The sequence below is a fragment of the Budorcas taxicolor genome, chromosome 16, assembly GCF_023091745.1.
Source record: "Budorcas taxicolor isolate Tak-1 chromosome 16, Takin1.1, whole genome shotgun sequence".
Taxonomy (NCBI): Eukaryota; Metazoa; Chordata; class Mammalia; order Artiodactyla; family Bovidae; genus Budorcas; species Budorcas taxicolor.
This window is the reverse complement of record NC_068925.1, coordinates 2798546-2817044: the sequence shown is the minus strand read 5'-3', so window position 1 is coordinate 2817044 and position 18499 is coordinate 2798546. Positions and strand designations below refer to the sequence as shown.

At 49.3% G+C, this 18499-nt stretch overlaps 1 pseudogene; it reads right to left on the bottom strand.

Moving 5' to 3' along the window:
• Nucleotides 1–5289: 5289 nt before the first annotated feature.
• Nucleotides 5290–5928, bottom strand: LOC128061618 (60S ribosomal protein L10-like; annotated as a pseudogene).
• Between the last annotated feature and the right edge of the window lie 12571 nt (nucleotides 5929–18499).

The following is an 18499-nucleotide window of genomic DNA, read 5'->3' as shown; positions in this document are numbered from 1 at the left end:
TCCTCAGAACCTGGCGCCATCACAGGCTCTCCTTGAGGTCTGCTGAATGAAGATAACGCCTAACCAACATCCCAGGGTTCAGAATACGTAGGTGCCCCGTACATAGATATTAACATCGAGTCAAACCCGATGGCCTCTGTAAATCCTTATTTTCCTTCACTTTGGGGGCAGTCTCCTCTTTTCTTCCCTGACCCCAGGTTCCTCTGCCTCCTTCCTCCCCTGCTGTGTCTCCCATGGATCCCTTCCTGTTCCCCTTTCCTCATTATGTCCACTCATTCCCCTTCCTTTTCTCTCCACTTTTTTTCCTCTCAGAGATCTGATTCATGTTGTCCACTTTGATATTTACTTTGTTTTTACCACTGGCTTTCCTTTCCGAAAGCCTGTTCACATGTCCTTTCATCCCACTCCTCCTATCTGCTCTGTCTCTCCTCTTGGATGTCCAGCCTCTACATCAACGTCAGTCTAAACTCCACTGATTCCTCCAAGGCCAGCCTCCTCCCTGACCTCCATTTCTCTCAAATACCACCGGTTCCCCAGTCACTCTACTCAGAAAACTCATACTCACTTTTGGCTTGTTACTTTTCATTAGATCGAGTCTCAAGGCCTGTTACTTCTTCATGTCTAGATGACTGCAGTAGACACTATCAAATCCAGTCCCCAAACCACACTTCTCACTGTTAGTAGATTTACTTTCCTAAAGTTCTTCACTCACGTGCTCTTCCTTTGCTCAGATCATTCTGAGATATCCTCCATTTGTCTACTGCATTAAGTATGGACCCCTTTGTGTAATAGTTAAGACTTTTCATCATTTGGCTGCGTCTACCTTTTTAGGTTTCTGCCACTTTGTGCTCCCAGGTGACTCTCCTCACTGTTCTCTAAGCATCAGCACAGTTCTGCATCCCAGGGCCCTCAGCGTTTGCCCACGATCCCTATCCCTGCCCTGTAATGTGGTCCCCATCCCATGTGCTATGAATGTGCCTGGCCTTGCTGCACTCATGCCATCATCTCTTGGATACCTGGCTGCCTCCTTGCCATCTTTCCCAAGCCCTCACACTCCTGAAGGCACAGCTTAAGCTGGGTCCTCCACTTTGAAAACTGGTGCTGATCATTCTCTCACTACAGAATTAACATTATCCATACCATTTATTTGGCATTTATAATCTGTTGTTTGATAAGATTAGTGATCTTTTTAGAGGCTCACATCTTGTTTGCAGACTACTGGAAAACAGGTTACTATGCTCATATGTTCTATATTTCCAGGACAGTTCAGGTTTCAAATATTCTGCTCCATTGCTTCATATAACCCATTAAAATGACCTGGAATTCTAGTGTTTTGGCATTGAACAAATCTCTTAGATGAGCTCTTCACTGACTCCCCAAAGCTGGATCAGGCTGGATTAGACTCTTACCTCTGCTCATTGAGGGGGGAAACAATGTGTGTTCAGAGATAGGGCTGGAAGTGGAAACAAGATAACCCAGAGAACATCAAACAAAAAGATCAGCTGTCAGCAAGACCAGGGAAACAGGCCAAGGTATAAACATGTGTGCAGAGTGATTTAGCACCAAAATCTGAAAATAACATCTTCCTGGGTATGCTGTTGACAGGGGTCTGCTGTTCTGGGCCTTGCTCTAGTCCATAATTGATGGGGGGAAGGTTTTGTGACAGATCACCTGTTTTTTGCCTTAGGAAACAGAATTCTGTCCTTATTGTAGGTTTTCCTGTCACTCACCAGGTCACACAGCTAGTTCTCAGCAGTCCAGGACTAGCAGATCTGTTGACTTCAAATATCATGCCCTTTTCCTTAGACCATGAAGCCCCTGTTCTACTACAGTGGCGCCTAGGCCCACCTCATCCCACAGAGCTGTTATTCTAGATGATGAGGCAATGAATTGGAGGGGAATATTCTTCATTTTGAAATAGGAGCAAGGTCTTACCCCACAGATTCCCCCATTACCCAGGGAGTGTCTTCGTCTCATTATTGGTGGTTAATTACTGAACTTTGTAGAGGGCATTGATAGTAAGAGCCAGAAAGCACTTCATGTACTTTCTCATCCTCTCTTCTTTCTACACACAAGCCTAGGCAGAAGAAGTTTAATGTATTCAACATGCAAAGCTTCCAAGTCACTTTACAGGATTTGGATTCTCAGTTTCTTTTAAAAAGGCAAATACATTATAATAATCCAAATTACTTTTGGAATTCTCTGAAACTTCCCTTAAACTGCTAGGACCAGGGTCCTGAGAAGCTCTTAAGTCCAGATTTCACTTCTGTCGCCTGCTGCCTCCCATTACTTGGCATAGCCAAGGTATAGTTCTAGCATCTGGATAAGAACCATAGGTCCCTCCCTCTCTCTTCTCTTCTTCCTGTTCCTCTTCCTCCTAACTCTTCTCTTCCCCTCTCTCCAAATGCCTTGAGTTGAATTTTAAACATTAAATGTCCTCACACTCTGCTGAACTATGACTCTACCTACTGCCATGTTGGGCAGGTAGTGTGGAGGTGGGGGTGATGCCAGTGTATGCCTCAACTGGACCAGAAGTTTTTCTGTGCATGTGATCCCAACCCACTGTTTCCCTGGATTCCCATCTCACCCACTTGCACAGCTTACCTGTGAGGCCGCTCTAGAGTGACCCACAGCTTCCCTAACAACCCTCCTCAGATCAAATCCCCACCCAGAACTGGGTTCCTCTCCTCAGTTCTCAGCCCTAGCTTTGTCTGTGGGATCATCAGGCATGCTCTGCTTTCCACTCCCCAATGCAGCACAATCAGATCATTGTACGTGACCATCTCTCCCAGCAGCCTGCTGACCCTGCAGGGCCTTAGCTCGGTTGTCAAGACTACCTCCCAGTTTCCACTACGTGTTGAAACCTGAGTTTAAGTGAAGTTGATCTGCAGGCTGAGGCTGGGCTGTGATCTTCTAGGAAGATTATATCAGCTCATTCTAACACTGTGCAGTGCATAGTTTCAGTAAGTCAGTGTGTGAGTGTGCATGTGTATGTGTGTGTATCAGTGTGGGTAGGGAGGCAGTATATATGAATGTACATACTTAAATGTGTATGATATTTGTGGATAGAAGGGCCTGTATATATATATTTGCAGATATTAGCATGTGCATAGTATATATTGATGGAGAAGGCAATGGCACCCCACTCCAGTACTCTTGCCTGGAAAATCCCATGGATGGAAGAGCCTGGTAGGCTGCAGTCCATGCTAAGGGTCGGACACGACTGAGCGACTTCCCTTTCACTTTTCACTTTCATGCATTGGAGAAGGAAATGGCAACCCACTCCAGTGTTCTTGCCTGGAGAATCACACACATGCACACTCACACACTGACTTACTGAAACTATGCACTGCACAGTGTTAGAATGAGCTGATATAATCTTCCTAGAAGATCACAGCCCAGCCTCAGCCTGCAGATCAACTTCACTTAAACTCAGGTTTCAACACGTAGTGGAAACTGGGAGGTAGTCTTGACAACCGAGCTAAGGCCCTGCAGGGACGGGCGAGCCTGATGGGCTGCCGTCTATGGGGTCGCACAGAGTCAGACACTACTGAAGTGACTTAGCAGCAGCATCAGTATATATTGAAGGGCATCATTTTGTAAAGTGTTTGTATTTTGGTGGAGTGTATATTTTGGCAGGTGTGTCTGAGTGTGGCTGGTATAGATGTTAATTTGATCTTTCCTCTCTTCAGGCCTCACTGGTGATAACCCTGCACTGCTGCCCATAGCTGATAAGAAACGTCACCCAGGGAGGATGAATGCCTTTTCTTCTAATCAAAGGGGAAATATTGCTAAACATATTCATAATTCTTTGCAAACATTATTGGATAATGTTCAGGACATGTTTTTGAGTTCCCTCTCACCGTCTCACAAAGTTGTACCCTTCAAGATCAGCTCTAGACCATCAGTCTGAGAGTTACTCTTTAGAATCAGGAACAGGAATCAAAGACAAAAAGAAGATAACATTGTTCCTAGAACTTGTTAAAAAAGACTAAGAAATTGGGGATGTTAGCTATTTTTAAGTGTCCGTCTTTAATTCCCTTTCCTCATCCCAAAGTGAACTGAGAACAGGGACAGAAACATGTAATGCAAAGATGATTAGGGTTAAGTGGAAAACTACCCATCTGGACTGAAGGAAGTCTTGGTAAAATATAAATATGAAAAGGACTCTCTAATCCCCTGGTCACAACCATTTTCAAGTCTGTAAGGATAATTTCTGAGAAACTGTTGAGGGTTGGAGAAGAGTCAGAAAGCTAAAAAGTAACCCATTTCCCAGTGGCTCTGAAGGAAGATGCAAAAAGAAGATGCCATTGCACAAAAAAGACCTAAATTTGGCAAGAGAACTTCTTTATAGGAAAGTGAGCAAGCAGGATCTGCTAAACAAGATATCTGCTTCAGGACTCAGATGCTCTGAGGTACACAAAATCTTCAAAGTGAAGGCTGAAGCTAGCCACAGAGGGTGCTATGGTGCAGCGGCTGGCAGCATGCAGCCTCTAACCTGCAATGGGTCACCCTCAGCAGTTTCCCACAGTTTCCAAGTGATGAATAGAAACAGCCATGGCAGATGCAGCTTGCCACCCAACCTGGGAGCCCATCGGACACCTGGTGGCCAAAATAACAGGCCTGCCTAAGCTTTACCGGGCTTACCTACAGGCAAACTTGGGAGCTGGGGAGGGTCATGGTTCTCCGTAGTACACAGTCTCTGGATTTCCTCTCTTTACCAATTACCATCCATATAGCTCAGAAGTCACATGTTGGAAGCGTGTGAAGCAGACTCAATCACAATATACATTGTTTGGTCTATATAGCGCTTAAGCATTTAAAATATTAGCTCTCAATTTTTAACTAGTAGGTAGTGTCGCATCTGGAGAAGGAAGTGGCGCCCCACTCCAGTACTCTTGCCTGGAAAATCCCATGGACGGAGGAGCCTGGTGGGCTGCCATCTTGGGGTCGCACAGAGTCGGACACGACTGAAGCAACTCAGCAGCAGCAGCAGCAGCAGCAGTGTCATATCAAATTATACTAGAATTATAATTTCTCTTTAAAAATTAACATATCTGTTTACACTGATTCCACATTCTTATTTACCGATGACTGGTACCTAAGACAGGGAATGCGTCCTTCAATTTGTCCAGTCCCCACCCACTGTTTATAGCATCCCTGCTGAGACCAAGTCGTGATTATCACTTACCATGGCTGGATGCTGGGGTTTATTATTATTATTGTTACTTGATAGGAAAGTAGGATTTATTGGTGCGCATGAGTAAAGAGGGGATAATACCAAGGATCTCATGAGTGCAGGGCTCGCCATTTGTCCAGAGGCCACACCTGGGGATGTATTTGAGCCTGTAGCCATCCAGGATGAGCTGCTTTTCTGCTACACTGTCTTCAAATTTATCCACATTCAGCTTAATAAAGCCCCACTTCTTGGAGACGTGGATCTTCTGGCAGCCAGGGAACTTGAACCTGGCCCTGCAGAGTTCAATCACATGCTCCTTGTTCTGCAACTTGGTGCGGATGGACATTATGACTTGACCAAAGTGGACCCTGGTCACTGTGCCCTGGGGCTTTCCAAAGCCACCACACATACCTGTCTGGAGCCTATCAGCTCCAACACAGGACAATGTCTTGTTGACGCAGGTGACAGGGAAGGGTTGGAGCCACACTCGGATGTGGAAGCCACCTTTGCAGCAGCTTTTCACCATGTACTTGTTGGCACAAATGCAGGCAGCCTCCAGCTTCGGAGGAGAGCTGCTCATACTCATCTGACACCATGTGGCCACAGAGTGGGAACTCATCCACTTTTGCCTTCTCCCACTACAGGTCAAAGATGTGGATCTTACAATCAGGGATACCTCGGCAGAAGGAAGACTTTGAGAACGGCTTGTTCGTACAATATCTATAATACGGGGCGGGGCAGTGGCCCATGGTGACACCAGGATTTCCAGTGGTGAGCCAAAGGGAAAAGGCTGGGATTTACTGTGATTTTTATATAGTTAATCTTCATTTGCATTACCTACCTTGATTCTGGAAGTGTTTCAATTAGCATCTCCCTACACAGAGCAAATGTCAAACTATCATCTCTAACCCTAACTTTCCTGCTGAGCTGCCAACTGCTTTTTATTTCAGTTGAGAACTGGACATTTTGAAATATTTTTTCTGGTGTTTTAATCTCAGCTCGTAACAAGCCTGTAACAAGAATGGTAATGCCGTTTTGACAGAATGAAATCAGAAGTTGAGCATAAGGGAAAAAATTATCTTGACGTGCTCAGTTCAGTTCAGTTCAGTCACTCAGTCGTGTCAGACTGAACAAGTCAAGATACTTTTTTCCTTTATGCTCAACTTCTGATTTCATTCTCTCTCAAAATAGCATGACCGTTCTTTGTCTAGACACCAGGCTGAGTTTGGCAGACATCTTTAACCCTACCCCTCCTGATCAGTTGCCAAGGCCTAGAGTTGGACCATAAAGAAGGTTGAACATCGAATAACTGATGCTTTCAAGGTGTGGTGCTGGAGAAGACTCTTGAGAGTCCTTTGGACAGCAGAAGATCAAACAAGTCAATCCTAAAGAAAATCAACCCTGAATATTCACTGAAAGGACTGATGCTGAAGCTGAAGCTCCAATACTTTGGCCACCTGATGCAAATACCCTGATGCTGGAAAAGATTGAAGGTAAAAGGAGAAGAAGGTGGCAGAGGATGAGATGGTTAGACAGCATCACTGACTGAATGGACATGAATTTGAGCAAACTCTAGGAGACAGTGAAAGACAGGGAAGGACTGGTGTGCTGCAGTCCATGGGGTCACAAAGAGTTGGACACGACTTAGCCACTGACCAACACAACAACACAACTACATTTGCAACATCATGGCTGCTTTTGCCTCTTACCATGGGCAAAATTCTCCCTCCCCAGGACTTCTGTTCCATCTAGACTGTTGCCATAGCCTACAGGTTACCTTATGGCAGAAAGTGGAAAAGAACTAAAGAGCCTCTTGATGAAAGTGAAAGAGGAGAGTGAAAAAGGTGGCTTAAAGCTCAGCATTCCGAAAACTAAGATCATGGCATCTGGTCCCATCACTTCATGGCAAATAGATGGGGAAACAGTAGAAACAGTGCAGTTCAGTTCAGTTCAGCCGCTCAGTCGTGTCCGACTCTTTGCGACCCCATGAATCGCAGCACACCAGGCCTCCCTGTCCATCACCAACTCCCGGAGTTCACTCAGACTCACGTCCATCGAGTCAGTGATGCCATCCAGCCATCTCATCCTTGGTCGTCCCCTTCTCCTCCTGCCCCCAATCCCTCCCAGCATCAGAGTCTTTTCCAATGAGTCAACTCTTCGCATGAGGTGGCCAAAGTACTGGAGTTTCAGCTTTAGCATCATTCCTTCCAAAGAAATCCCAGGGCTGATCTCCTTCAGAATGGACTGGTTGGATCTCCTTGCAGTCCAAGGGACTCTCAAGAGTGTTCTCCAACACCACAGTTCAAAAGCATCAATTCTTTGGTGCTCAGCCTTCTTCACAGTCCAACTCTCACATCCATACATGACCACAGGAAAAACCATAGCTTTGACTAGATGGACCTTAGTCGGCAAAGTAATGTCTCTGCTTTTGAATATGCTATCTAGGTTGGTCATAACGTTCCTTCCAAGGAGTAAGCGTCTTTTAATTTCATGGCTGCAGTCACCATCTGCAGTGATTTTGGAGCCCCCCAAAATAAAGTCTGACACTGTTTCCACTGTTTCCCCATCTATTTCCCATGAAGTGATGGGACCAGATACCATGATCTTCGTTTTCTGAATGTTGAGCTTTAAGCCAACTTTTTCACTCTCCTCTTTCACTTTCATCAAGAGGCTTTTTAGTTCCTCTTCACTTTCTGCCATAAGGGTGGTGTCATCTGCATATCTGAGCTGATTGATATTTCTCCCAGCAATCTTGATTCCACCTTGTGCTTCTTCCAGCCCAGCATTTCTCATGATGTACTCTGCATAGAAGTTAAACAAGCAGGGTGACAATATACAGCCTTGACGTACTCCTTTTCCTATTTGGAACCAGTCTGTTGTTCCATCTCCAGTTCTAACTGTTGCTTCCTGACCTGCATACAGATTTCTCAAGAGGCAGGTTAGGTGGTCTGGTATTCCCATTTCTTTCAGAAATTTCCAGTTTATTGTGATCCACGCAGTCAAAGGCTTTGGCATAGTCAATAAAGCAGAAATAGATGTTTTTCTGGAACTCTCTTGCTTTTTCCATAATCCAGCGGATGTTGGCAATTTGATCTCTGGTTCCTCTGCCTTTTCTAAAACCAGCTTGAACATCAGGGAGTTCACGTTTCACGTATTGCTGAAGCCTGGCTTGGAGAATTTTGAGCATTACTTTACTAGCATGTGAGATGAGTGCAATTGTGTGGCAGTTTGAGCATTCTTTGGCATTGCCTTTCTTTGGGATTGGAATAAAAACTGACCTTTTCCAGTCCTGTGGCCACTGCTGAGTTTTCCAACTTGGCTGGCATATTGAGTGTAGCACTTTCACAGCATCATCTTTCAGGATTTGAAACAGCTCAACTGGAATTCCATCACCTCCACTAGCTTTGTTCGTAGTGATGCTTTCTAAGGCCCACTTGACTTCACATTCCAAGATGTCTGGCTCTAGATTAGTGATCACACCATCATGATTATCTTGGTCGTGAAGATATTTTTTGTACAGTTCTTCCATGTATTCTTGCCACCTCTTCTTAATATCTTCTGCTTCTGTTAGGTCCATACCATTTCTGTCCTTTATCGAGCCCACCTTTGCATGAAATGTTCCCTTGGTATCTCTAATTTTCTTGAAGAGATCTCTAGTCTTTCCCGTTCTGTTCTTTTCCTCTATTTCTTTGCATTGATCACTGAAGAAGGCTTTCTTATCTCTTCTTGCTATTCTTTGGAACTCTGCATTCAGATGCTTATATCTTTCCTTTTCTCCTTTGCTTTTCAGTTCTCTTCTTTTCACAGCTATTTGTAAGGCCTCCCCAGACAGCCATTTTGCTTTTTTGCATTTCTTTTCCATGGGGATGGCCTTGATCCCTGTCTCCTGCACAATGTCACGAACCTCATTCCATAGTTCATCAGGCACTCTATCTATCAGATCTAGTCCCTTAAATCTATTTCTCACTTCCCCTGTATAATCATAAGGGATTTGATTTAGGTCATACCTGAATGGTCTAGTGGTTTTCCCTACTTTCTTCAATTTAAGTCTGAATTTGGTAATAAGGAGTTCATGATCTGAGCCACAGTCAGCTCCTGGCCTTGTTTTTGTTGACTGTATAGAGCTTCTGCATCTTTGGCTGCAAAGAATATAATCAATCTGATTTCGGTGTTGACCATCTGGTGATGTCCATGTGTAGAGTCTTCTCTTGTGTTGTTGGAAGAGGGTGTTTGCTATGACCAGTGCATTTTCTTGGAAAAACTCTATTAGTAGAAACAGTGGCTGACTTTATTTTGGGGGGCTCCAAAATCACTGCAGATGGTGATTGTAGCCATGAAATTAAAAGATGCTTACTCCTTGGAAGGAAAGTTATGACCAACCCAGACAGCATATTAAAAAGCAGAGACATTACTCTGCCAACAAAGGTCCATCTAGTCAAGGCTATGGTTTTCCCAATAGTCATGTATGGATGTGAGAGTTGGACTGTGAAGAAAACTGAGCACAGAAGAATTGATGCTTTTGAACTGTGGTGTTGGGGAAGACTCTTGAGAGTCCTTTGGACTGCAAGGAGATCCAACCTCCATCCTAAAGGAGATCAGTCCTGGGTGTTCATTGGAAGGACTGATGTTGAAGCTGAAACTCCAACACTTTAGCACCTGATGCAAAGAACTGACTCCTTGGAAAAGACCCTGATGCTAGGAAAGATTGAGGGCAGGAGGAGAAGGGGACGACAGAGGATGAGATGTCTGGATGGCATCACCGACTCGATGGACATGAGTTTGGGTAAACTCTGGGAGTTGGTGATGGACAGGGAGGCCTGGTGTGCTGCAGTTCATGGGGTCGCAAAGAGTTGGACACGACTGAGTGACTGACTGACTGACTGGTTATTCTGTCCTCCTGTCTCTCTTCACTTCAGTCCACACTGAAGACTTGCCAGAATAATTTTCTTCGAACAATATCCTAAACATGTCACTTTTCAGCTTTCAAAAGACTTCAAAGGCTTCCGATTGCCTACAGCATTAATCAAGTATCCCTTATCTGGCATTCAAATCCCTGCACCCTAGGACTTCTTAGTATAGTAACTCAGATCCCTAGAGAGTTTGGTAAAAATTCAGATTAAGAAGCCTCTTTCTTGCTTGAGGTTCTGATTCTGTGGTTTGAGATGGGATGTAGGCCTATTTGTCATAGAAGCCAGGCCATTCTGATGTAACAGTCCATGAACCTCACGTGACACAGCCTGTCTCAGAGGCACTCTTGTGGCACCAAGACACCTGGCACATCTGCCCAGACACCGCGATCTGCGTCAGTGCCTCCTTTGCTGCAGCACCGGGCTCATAACTGTTGGCTGAGCTGGTGGGGATCCGGCCTATGCAAAAGGCGGTCTATACCCCCAGACAGCATTCTGAAGGCAGCCCCCGGCCACCTCAGAGACACCTTGTTTATCCTTTCTTTATTTATATTATTAATTATTGCTGTTGTTTTGGTGGCATCACATGGCATACAGAATATTAGCTTCCCTGACCAGGGATTGAACCCGTGCCCCCTTCAGTGGACTGCCAGGGAAAGCTCCCTCAGAAGCCTAGTTTAGAAGAGCAAATAGCAGTCTCTTAAACAGGAGGCCTCTTTCATCTTGATACTTGAGACACATTCAGACACGCTTGTTTTTGTTGACCACAACAAAAACAAGTTTTTGCTTGGATTCTATTCCTGAATCTGCCACCTACTATCTATGACAAGGCAAATCTTTAATTTCTCTTATCCTCAATTGTTCTCATCTTTATAATAAGGACAATAAGTTCTTCCCAGAGTTATTGGGTAGATGAATAATAATATATAGAAAGTGCTTAGTGTAATGCTTAAACATCGTAGATAAGTATATATACTTATTTTAGACATAAATATCATAAATAAGTAAACCACAGCCTGGTATTGCTAACAGTCAGAAGCAGGGTTTTCAGAAATCATCTACACAAAATTTTTAATTTTTCAGATGAATAAAAGGAGGCCATGAGAGTGGAAAAGATGCCCAATGTCACACAGCTATTTAGGGCAGGATTGGGACTAGAACCTCTGTCTCTCACCTCTAGAGAGCTCTTCCCATTTTTCCACATCCCTTCTTGTGACACATTCTTCATTCATCCCCTCATTCATTTATTCTCTTACTTAGGGAGTATTTATTGAGTACCCTTGGTGCCAGGCTCTGGAGGAACAGTGGTGGGTTTTGGAGTGGCAGCTGTTGGAGGCTGAAGGCAGGATATGATCAGGTGGAGTGGGAGGTGGAGAGCCCAAGGGGCAGAAAAATTCAGCTGTGCATACACATGGTGACGTTTCCTCAGGGGGAGGCAGAAATTTGGGACAGAGAGAAAGACTCGGAGCTTTACAGGGCCAAGACACGCGGTCAGTGAGAAAGAGTGACCAGGAGGGTCAAAGACGATGGTAGAGTAGGACAGAACGACCTTCAGAGAAAGTGATGAGAAGCGATGGTTGGAATAGGGAAGGCGGAGCAGGACGATGCCGCCTCACCACGTGGGCCTGAAGGGGTGTGGGCTGTGACGGAGCAACAGGCTCCCCTTGAGACGGTCCTGTTTCAGGTAAGGTCAGGAGTTGCAGAAAGTGCTTGGATGAGGTTGAGGTTACCAGGGACTTTGCTGGACGCGAGGGTTCGGGAGGGAGGTGGGGGGAGTCACGTTAGTGGACGGCACTTACACAGAGGTGTGGGAGTGAGTGTGTTTGCCCCTTGCACAGTGGCCAGTGTGGGAAGGAGTGAAGGTTCAGTCCTGCCTGTGCCTCGGGAGGCAGCTGAGCCTAGGGTTTCAGCCACAAAGACACGAGGCCCGGAGAGTTGCTCCCAGGAGTCAGTCAGGGGACTGCAGGTGGCCTCTGTGGCTTGGAAGACAGGCCTCCAGATTCCTGGAGCTGGGCTCTCAGGGCCTGCTTTGCGCTTCCCAAAGCCACCTTTCACACCTTCACGTTATCCTTTACCGCACTGGCTCATACAGGCTCTCTCTCAACTGGGGGAAGTGATGCAAAGTGTTACTAATTCATCAGACTTGTGACACGGGCTGACAGTATGAAGGGGATCTGCTCCCCCAAAGATGGTGGTGCCCTTGAGGGTCGCTTCTCAGCTGCTGTGCCCTGCTGACCCACGAGAGGAGTGCTCCAGCTCCGATCTCCTTCACCAGCATGGGCCTGCGGTAGGGGCTGAGTGCACGTGAGAGAGAGTGAAAGAGTGACGGGGTGGGAGCTTGAGCAGGGGAGATGTGGACAGATGGTCAGACCAGGATTTGGTTGGAAATGTCCCCAGAGAGGTTTTTTCGCTTCTGTAATTCCCTACGTGCATCATAGGAGCAAAAGGATAGAAACTGTCTGTTAAAAGTCTGATATCCTGGAGGCCCCTCCCCCCAAGAATGTGCCCTCCACAGCTTCACCCTCCGGGCCTTCTCCAACAGTGCTAGAAGGTGTGACTGCAAGTGCCGGGACCTCAACAGCGGAGCACAGGCACTTGGGGTCAGCCGCAGATCTGAGGCTGCATTTATCGCCTCTTTCCCAAACCGAGAGGACAGACACATTGTACATACTCCTCATCCTCACTCCCCGAAGCCCAGGACAAACCCCCTTCATCTCCAGACAGAGAACAAGAGAAGCGCTGCCGCAGATGTTGTTTTGGCAAAACCTTAGTGGGCTGGGCCTCCTGTGGCTGGGTGTCTGGGGTAGGCAGGAAGCTGGCATCACAGTTTTGATGGCCAGAAAGCCCCCTGGGAGGGGGCTAACGTGTGGAGAAAGACAGACCCAAGAAATGGGGACACGAGAAGAATCTAAAGAAGAGGTACTGTGGCGGCCAGCTTTGGCTTCAGGGCCCCAGGTGTTTCTCAGCTGAGCGTGGCTGCCAGCCCGGGGAGGCAGAGCACTTCATCCATGTGGTTCACGGAGCGGAGCCTGGTGGGCAGACTGGGAGTCACCTCCCCGAGCCACACTCTGCGTATCTATAAGAGAGTGTGGGCCAGGAGACCCACCTTGCTGCTTCCATAATCTGTGTGAATCCCTAATGTGGGAACATGGGATCCGAGGAATCTGAAGTTATTCTCGGTAGCATTTAGTGTCATCCTCAACTGAGCTTTAATGAGAGCCCATAATGACAAGAGTAATCAGGTCAGGATAATAGCTGGGAAAATAATAATCAACATCCTTTCCCATGTTTCCTTCTGTGCTCAGCTCAAGGCTTCCTTCATGGCTCAGGAAACTCCCCTGAGGTCAGGGGTTGAGTCCCACTGAGTCAGAGAGTCAGGTGGTCCTGGGTATTTTCAGCTGCTTTTCAGCATTAGAGATGTGGTCCCACGGTGAAAGCTCCTGAGGAGAGTGGAGAGAGGGATATTATGAGATATGTCTAATAGGGCTTCGAGAAGGTTGAGCCCCTAAAGTTGGAGAGAATGAATTATGTTCTTAGTGGGGATGGGTAAGCTCCCAGCAAGAGGACAACTCCCTGATGCCCAGGTTTTGAATTCAAAGAAGAATTTAGTTGTTCAGTCATGTCCGACTCTTTGTGACCCTATGGACTGCAGCATGCCAGGCTTCCCTGTCCTTCACTATCTCCTTGAGTTTGCTCAAACTCATGTCCACTGAGTCAATGATGCATCCAACCACCTCATTCTCTGCCCCTCACCTTCTCCTTCTGCCCTCAATCTTTCCCAGCATCAGGGTCTTTCCCAAGCATCCTTATTTAAAAATGCATGTAAGTCCAGGAAGACACCAACCACCCTCTTCTAGCCAGATTCCAGGAGGAGGGAATCTGCCTAAGAATTTGAACAGACAGACGCTTTGGGCCCATCTCACTGAATTTGTAGAGAGGCACAGAAGTGTGGGTAGGGATTAAAAAGAGCTGAATTACCATGCAAAAGAAAACAGGAAGAATTGTAAGGAAAGGGCCTGAAATCCAGCTCATATAGCAAAAACACTCATGGATCAGCAACACATTTCCTAAACTAATTTGACTTAAGAAAAGAGAAGCTCAAAACTAGAGCCAACCTTGCTCCCAGAGGAATCTGGAATATTTTGAGGAGGGGCACTGGATTTGCTATAGGCCTTAGAATGAAGTTCTGAACCAGTCTTAGCTAGCACCTAAGGAGCAGTGGACCTCGGCTGACAAACACCCATTGGGAATATGGCCTTAGGTGTCACACTCAAGTGCCTGGTCTTTAATGAGGACAACCACCTCCAAAAGGAGGGTAACTGCAATTTACACTGTGCAATTTACTTCTCAGCAACTCAGCAGTTTTCCCTGGCAGGGAAGGGGTTCTGTGGGGATCACTGAGCCAGGAAGTGGAGAAAGAGGGCGAGGGGAGTATTGCAGAGATTCATCTTGTCTGACCTCCCATGCTTCAGTGCCACTTATATATGAGTCATAAATCAATCACTTGACCCCAGGATCTGAACACCTTTTCTCCTCCTTGTTTTAAAGTGATCAAAAGGAAGGAAGCTTGGTCCCCATCCTCAAGGGTGGAAGGAGGAAGCTCTTCAGTCTACTTTGAAAGAAATGACTCCTGACCTCAAGAAACGCCAAGCGGGGGACAAGGAGGAGGCATGCATACTGAGGACATACACGCAAAGCTGCCAGCAAACCTAGTCTGAAGTTAATGAAGGGGGTTGGAACGGAGGCAGCAGTAGACACTTGGTGTCCAGTATGAAATAGCTTGCTGGCCCTCGAAGTTCTGAGCTAGCTTTGCAGGTCTTATTAGGATGGGCAGAAGACACTCCAGTACTGCACAAGTGTTCACATGACTGCTCACCCACCGGCTTTTGGCAAGTCTGGTTTCCTTCCCGGGTTTAACTGGAAAGGCCATCTCAAGCATGCTCACCACACTTGCTTACTAGCGGGGGCCCAAAACAGCCCATCGCTGCCACGGCAGCACAGACGGCAGACACCAAGTGATTTTGTTTATAAAGCTTAAGCTTTTCCATAGGGTCAAGGGCATCCCAGAGTGGCTGGGGGAGGCCCCAGAAAGGCAGGTTCTGGAAGACAAGTCAGCATCTGGGCCTCTGTTGATCCCTTCCTTAGAAGGGGCACCTGAATAGGCTCTTCCAGGGTACACTGTCATCCTGCTTATTTAACTTATATGCAGGGTACATCATGAGAAATGCTGGGCGGGATGAAGCACAAACTGGAATCAAGATTGCCGGGAAAAATATCAATAACCTCAGGTATGCAGATGACACCACCCTTATGGCAGAAAGTGAAGAACTAAAGAGCCTCTTGATAAAAGTGAAAGAGGAGAGTGAAAAAGTTGGCTTGAGGCTCAACATTCAGAAAACTAAGATTATCGCATCCGGTCTCTTCACTTCATGGCAAATAGATGGGGAGACAGTGAAAACAGTGACAGACTTTCTTTTCTTGAGCTCCAAAATCACTGCGGATGGTGACTGCAGCCATGAAATTAAAAGAGCCTTGCTCCTTGAAAGAAAAGTTATGACCAACCCAGGCAGCATATTAAAAAGCAGAGACATTAGTTTGCCAACAAAGGCCATCTAGTCAAGGCTGTGGTTTTCCCAGTGGTCATGCATGGATGTGAGAGTTTAACTATAAAGAAAGCTGAGCACAGAAGAATTGATGCTTTTGAACTGTGGTGTTGGCAAAGACGCTTGAGGGTCCTGTGGACTGCAAGGAGATCCAACCAGTCCATCCTAAAGGAAATCAGTCCTGAATATTCATTGGAAGGACTGATGTTGAAGCTGAAACTCCAATTCTTCGGCCACCTGATGCGAAGAGCTGACTCATTGGAAAAGACCCTGATGCTGGGAAAGACTGAGGGCAGGAAAGGGGACGACACAGGATGAGATGGCTGGATGGCATCACCGACTCGATGGACATGAGTTTGAGTAAGCTCCGGGAGTTGGCGATGGACAGGGAGACCTGGCGTGCTGCAGTCCATGGGGTTGCAAAGAGTTGGACACGACTGAGCGACTGCACTGAACTGAGGGTACAAAGTGACCACCATAATTTTGCACAACACTTCACAGTTTCCAAAGCTGTTTTACAAGAACAAGTTGAATGCCCACTTGATGCTCACAACCACTCCATAAGGCAAGAACCTTCTATACTTCAGGGATAAGGAGAATGAGGCTGGCAGCAACTATGAGGTTTAAGGTTACCCAGCAGAGGCTAGGCTGTCCTTCCCACCACACTGCACTGGCCTCTCCTCACAGACTCTGGCTCGGACTTGAGGGCCCCAGAGCGTGATGGGATCATTTGAGTGTGTCTATCAAAGGCCAGCTGTCATCTGCATTTCGGTCCTGCATTGAACGGTTCAGGAGAAACACAAAGACGAGCATTCTGGGAGGAAGTGTCTGGGAAGGCTGCCTCCCTGGGCGCTCCAGCTCTCTGGAGGAGATGGGAACCCATCTCTTCTCTCTGAACTGGCTCACCTTTGCGGGACCGGGGAGTCGTTTGGAAGATGAGAGCCTGGCCAGAGACCGCGGGCCGCTGTTGCGCGGCCTCCGGCCCCGCGGGGCCCTCAGGAGTCTGCGCCCTACAAGGGCTGCGCTTCCGGCGGTCGGGTAGTCACGCGTAGCGGCCACGTCAGCGTCGGCGAGCGGGCGGCCGCGACTCGGCTGGGAGAGCGGTGACGCTGGCCGGGGAGGGGAGGGGGAGGGGAGGGGGAGGGGGAGGGGGAGGGGAGGGGGAGGGGGAGGGGAGGGGGAGGGGGAGGGGGAGGGGAGGGGGAGGCCCCGACGAGGCCGGGAGAGCGGTGACGCTGGCCGGGGAGGGGAGGGGGAGGGGAGGGGAGGGGGAGGGGAGGGGGAGGGGAGGGGGAGGGGAGGAGGGGGAGGCCCCGACGAGGCCGGGAGAGCGGTGACGCTGGCCGGGGAGAGGGAGGGGGAAGGAGTGGGAGGGGAGGGGAAGGGACGGGAGGGGAGGAGGAGGAGGGGAGGGGAGGAGGAGGAGGGGAGGAGGAGGAGGGGAAGAGGAGGAGGGGAGGAGGAGGAGGGGAGGAGGGGGAGGCCCCGACGAGGCTGGGAGAGCGGTGACGCTGGTGGGGGAGAGGGAGAGGGAAGGAGGGGGGGAGGGGAGGAGGAGGGGGGAGGGGAGGAGGAGGGGAGGAGGAGGGGAGGAGGGGCAGGCCCCGACGAGGCTGGGAGAGCGGTGACGCTGGTGGGGGAGAGGGAGGGGGAAGGAGGGGGAAGGGGAGGGGAGGAGGAGGGGAGGAGGGGCAGGCCCCGACGAGGCCGGGAGAGCGGTGACGCTGGCCGGGGAGGGGAGGGGGAGGGGAGGGGAGAGGGAGGGGAGGGGGAGGGGAGGGGGAGGGGAGGGGGAGGGGAGGAGGGGGAGGCCCCGACGAGGCCGGGAGAGCGGTGACGCTGGCCGGGGAGAGGGAGGGGGAAGGAGTGGGAGGGGAGGGGAAGGGACGGGAGGGGAGGAGGAGGAGGGGAGGAGGAGGAGGGGAAGAGGAGGAGGGGAGGAGGAGGAGGGGAGGAGGGGGAGGCCCCGACGAGGCTGGGAGAGCCCTGATGCTGGCGGGGGAGAGGGAGAGGGAAGGAGGGGGGAGGGGAGGAGGAGGGGGGAGGGGAGGAGGAGGGGAGGAGGAGGGGAGGAGGGGCAGGCCCCGACGAGGCTGGGAGAGCGGTGACGCTGGTGGGGGAGAGGGAGGGGGAAGGAGGGGGAAGGGGAGGGGAGGAGGAGGGGAGGAGGGGCAGGCCCCGACGAGGCTGGGAGAGCGGTGACGCTGGCCGGGGAGAGGGAGGGGGAGGAGAAAAGTGGCGGGGGGAGCTGGCGGCCTCCACGAGGCTGGGAGAGCGGTGACGCTGGCCGGGGAGAGGGAGGGGAAGGAGTGGGGAGGAGAGGGGAGGAGTCGGGGGGGGGAGGAGGAGGGGAAAAGTGGCCGGGGGAGGGGGCGGCCCCTAGGAGGCTGGGGGAGTGGTGACGCTGGGGGAGCGGTGACGCTGGTCGGGGGACGGAGAGGTGGGAGGGGGATGAGGGGAGGGAGAGGGGGGAGGTGGGTAAGGGGAGGGAGGGGGGGAGGGGAGGAGGGGGAGGGGCGGGGAAGGGAGGGGGCGGCCGCGACTCGACTGGGAAAACAACTCGACTGGGAAAGCGGTGACGCTGGCGGGGGCGGGGGCGGGGCAAGGGGGAGGGGTGGGGGAGGGCCGGCAAGGTTAACTCGTGCCGGCGCGGCCAGTTCTGAACTTCCTCTTTACTCTGTGTGTGTAAATGTGGGTTCACCTCGGGGGTCGCATGCGTGACTACTTTCCGTCCCTGTGAGGGGTCAGGTGTTTGTATTCTGGGCAGTCTGTTTTGTCCCTAGTTGTCAAGCATGCCTATTTCACCTTAC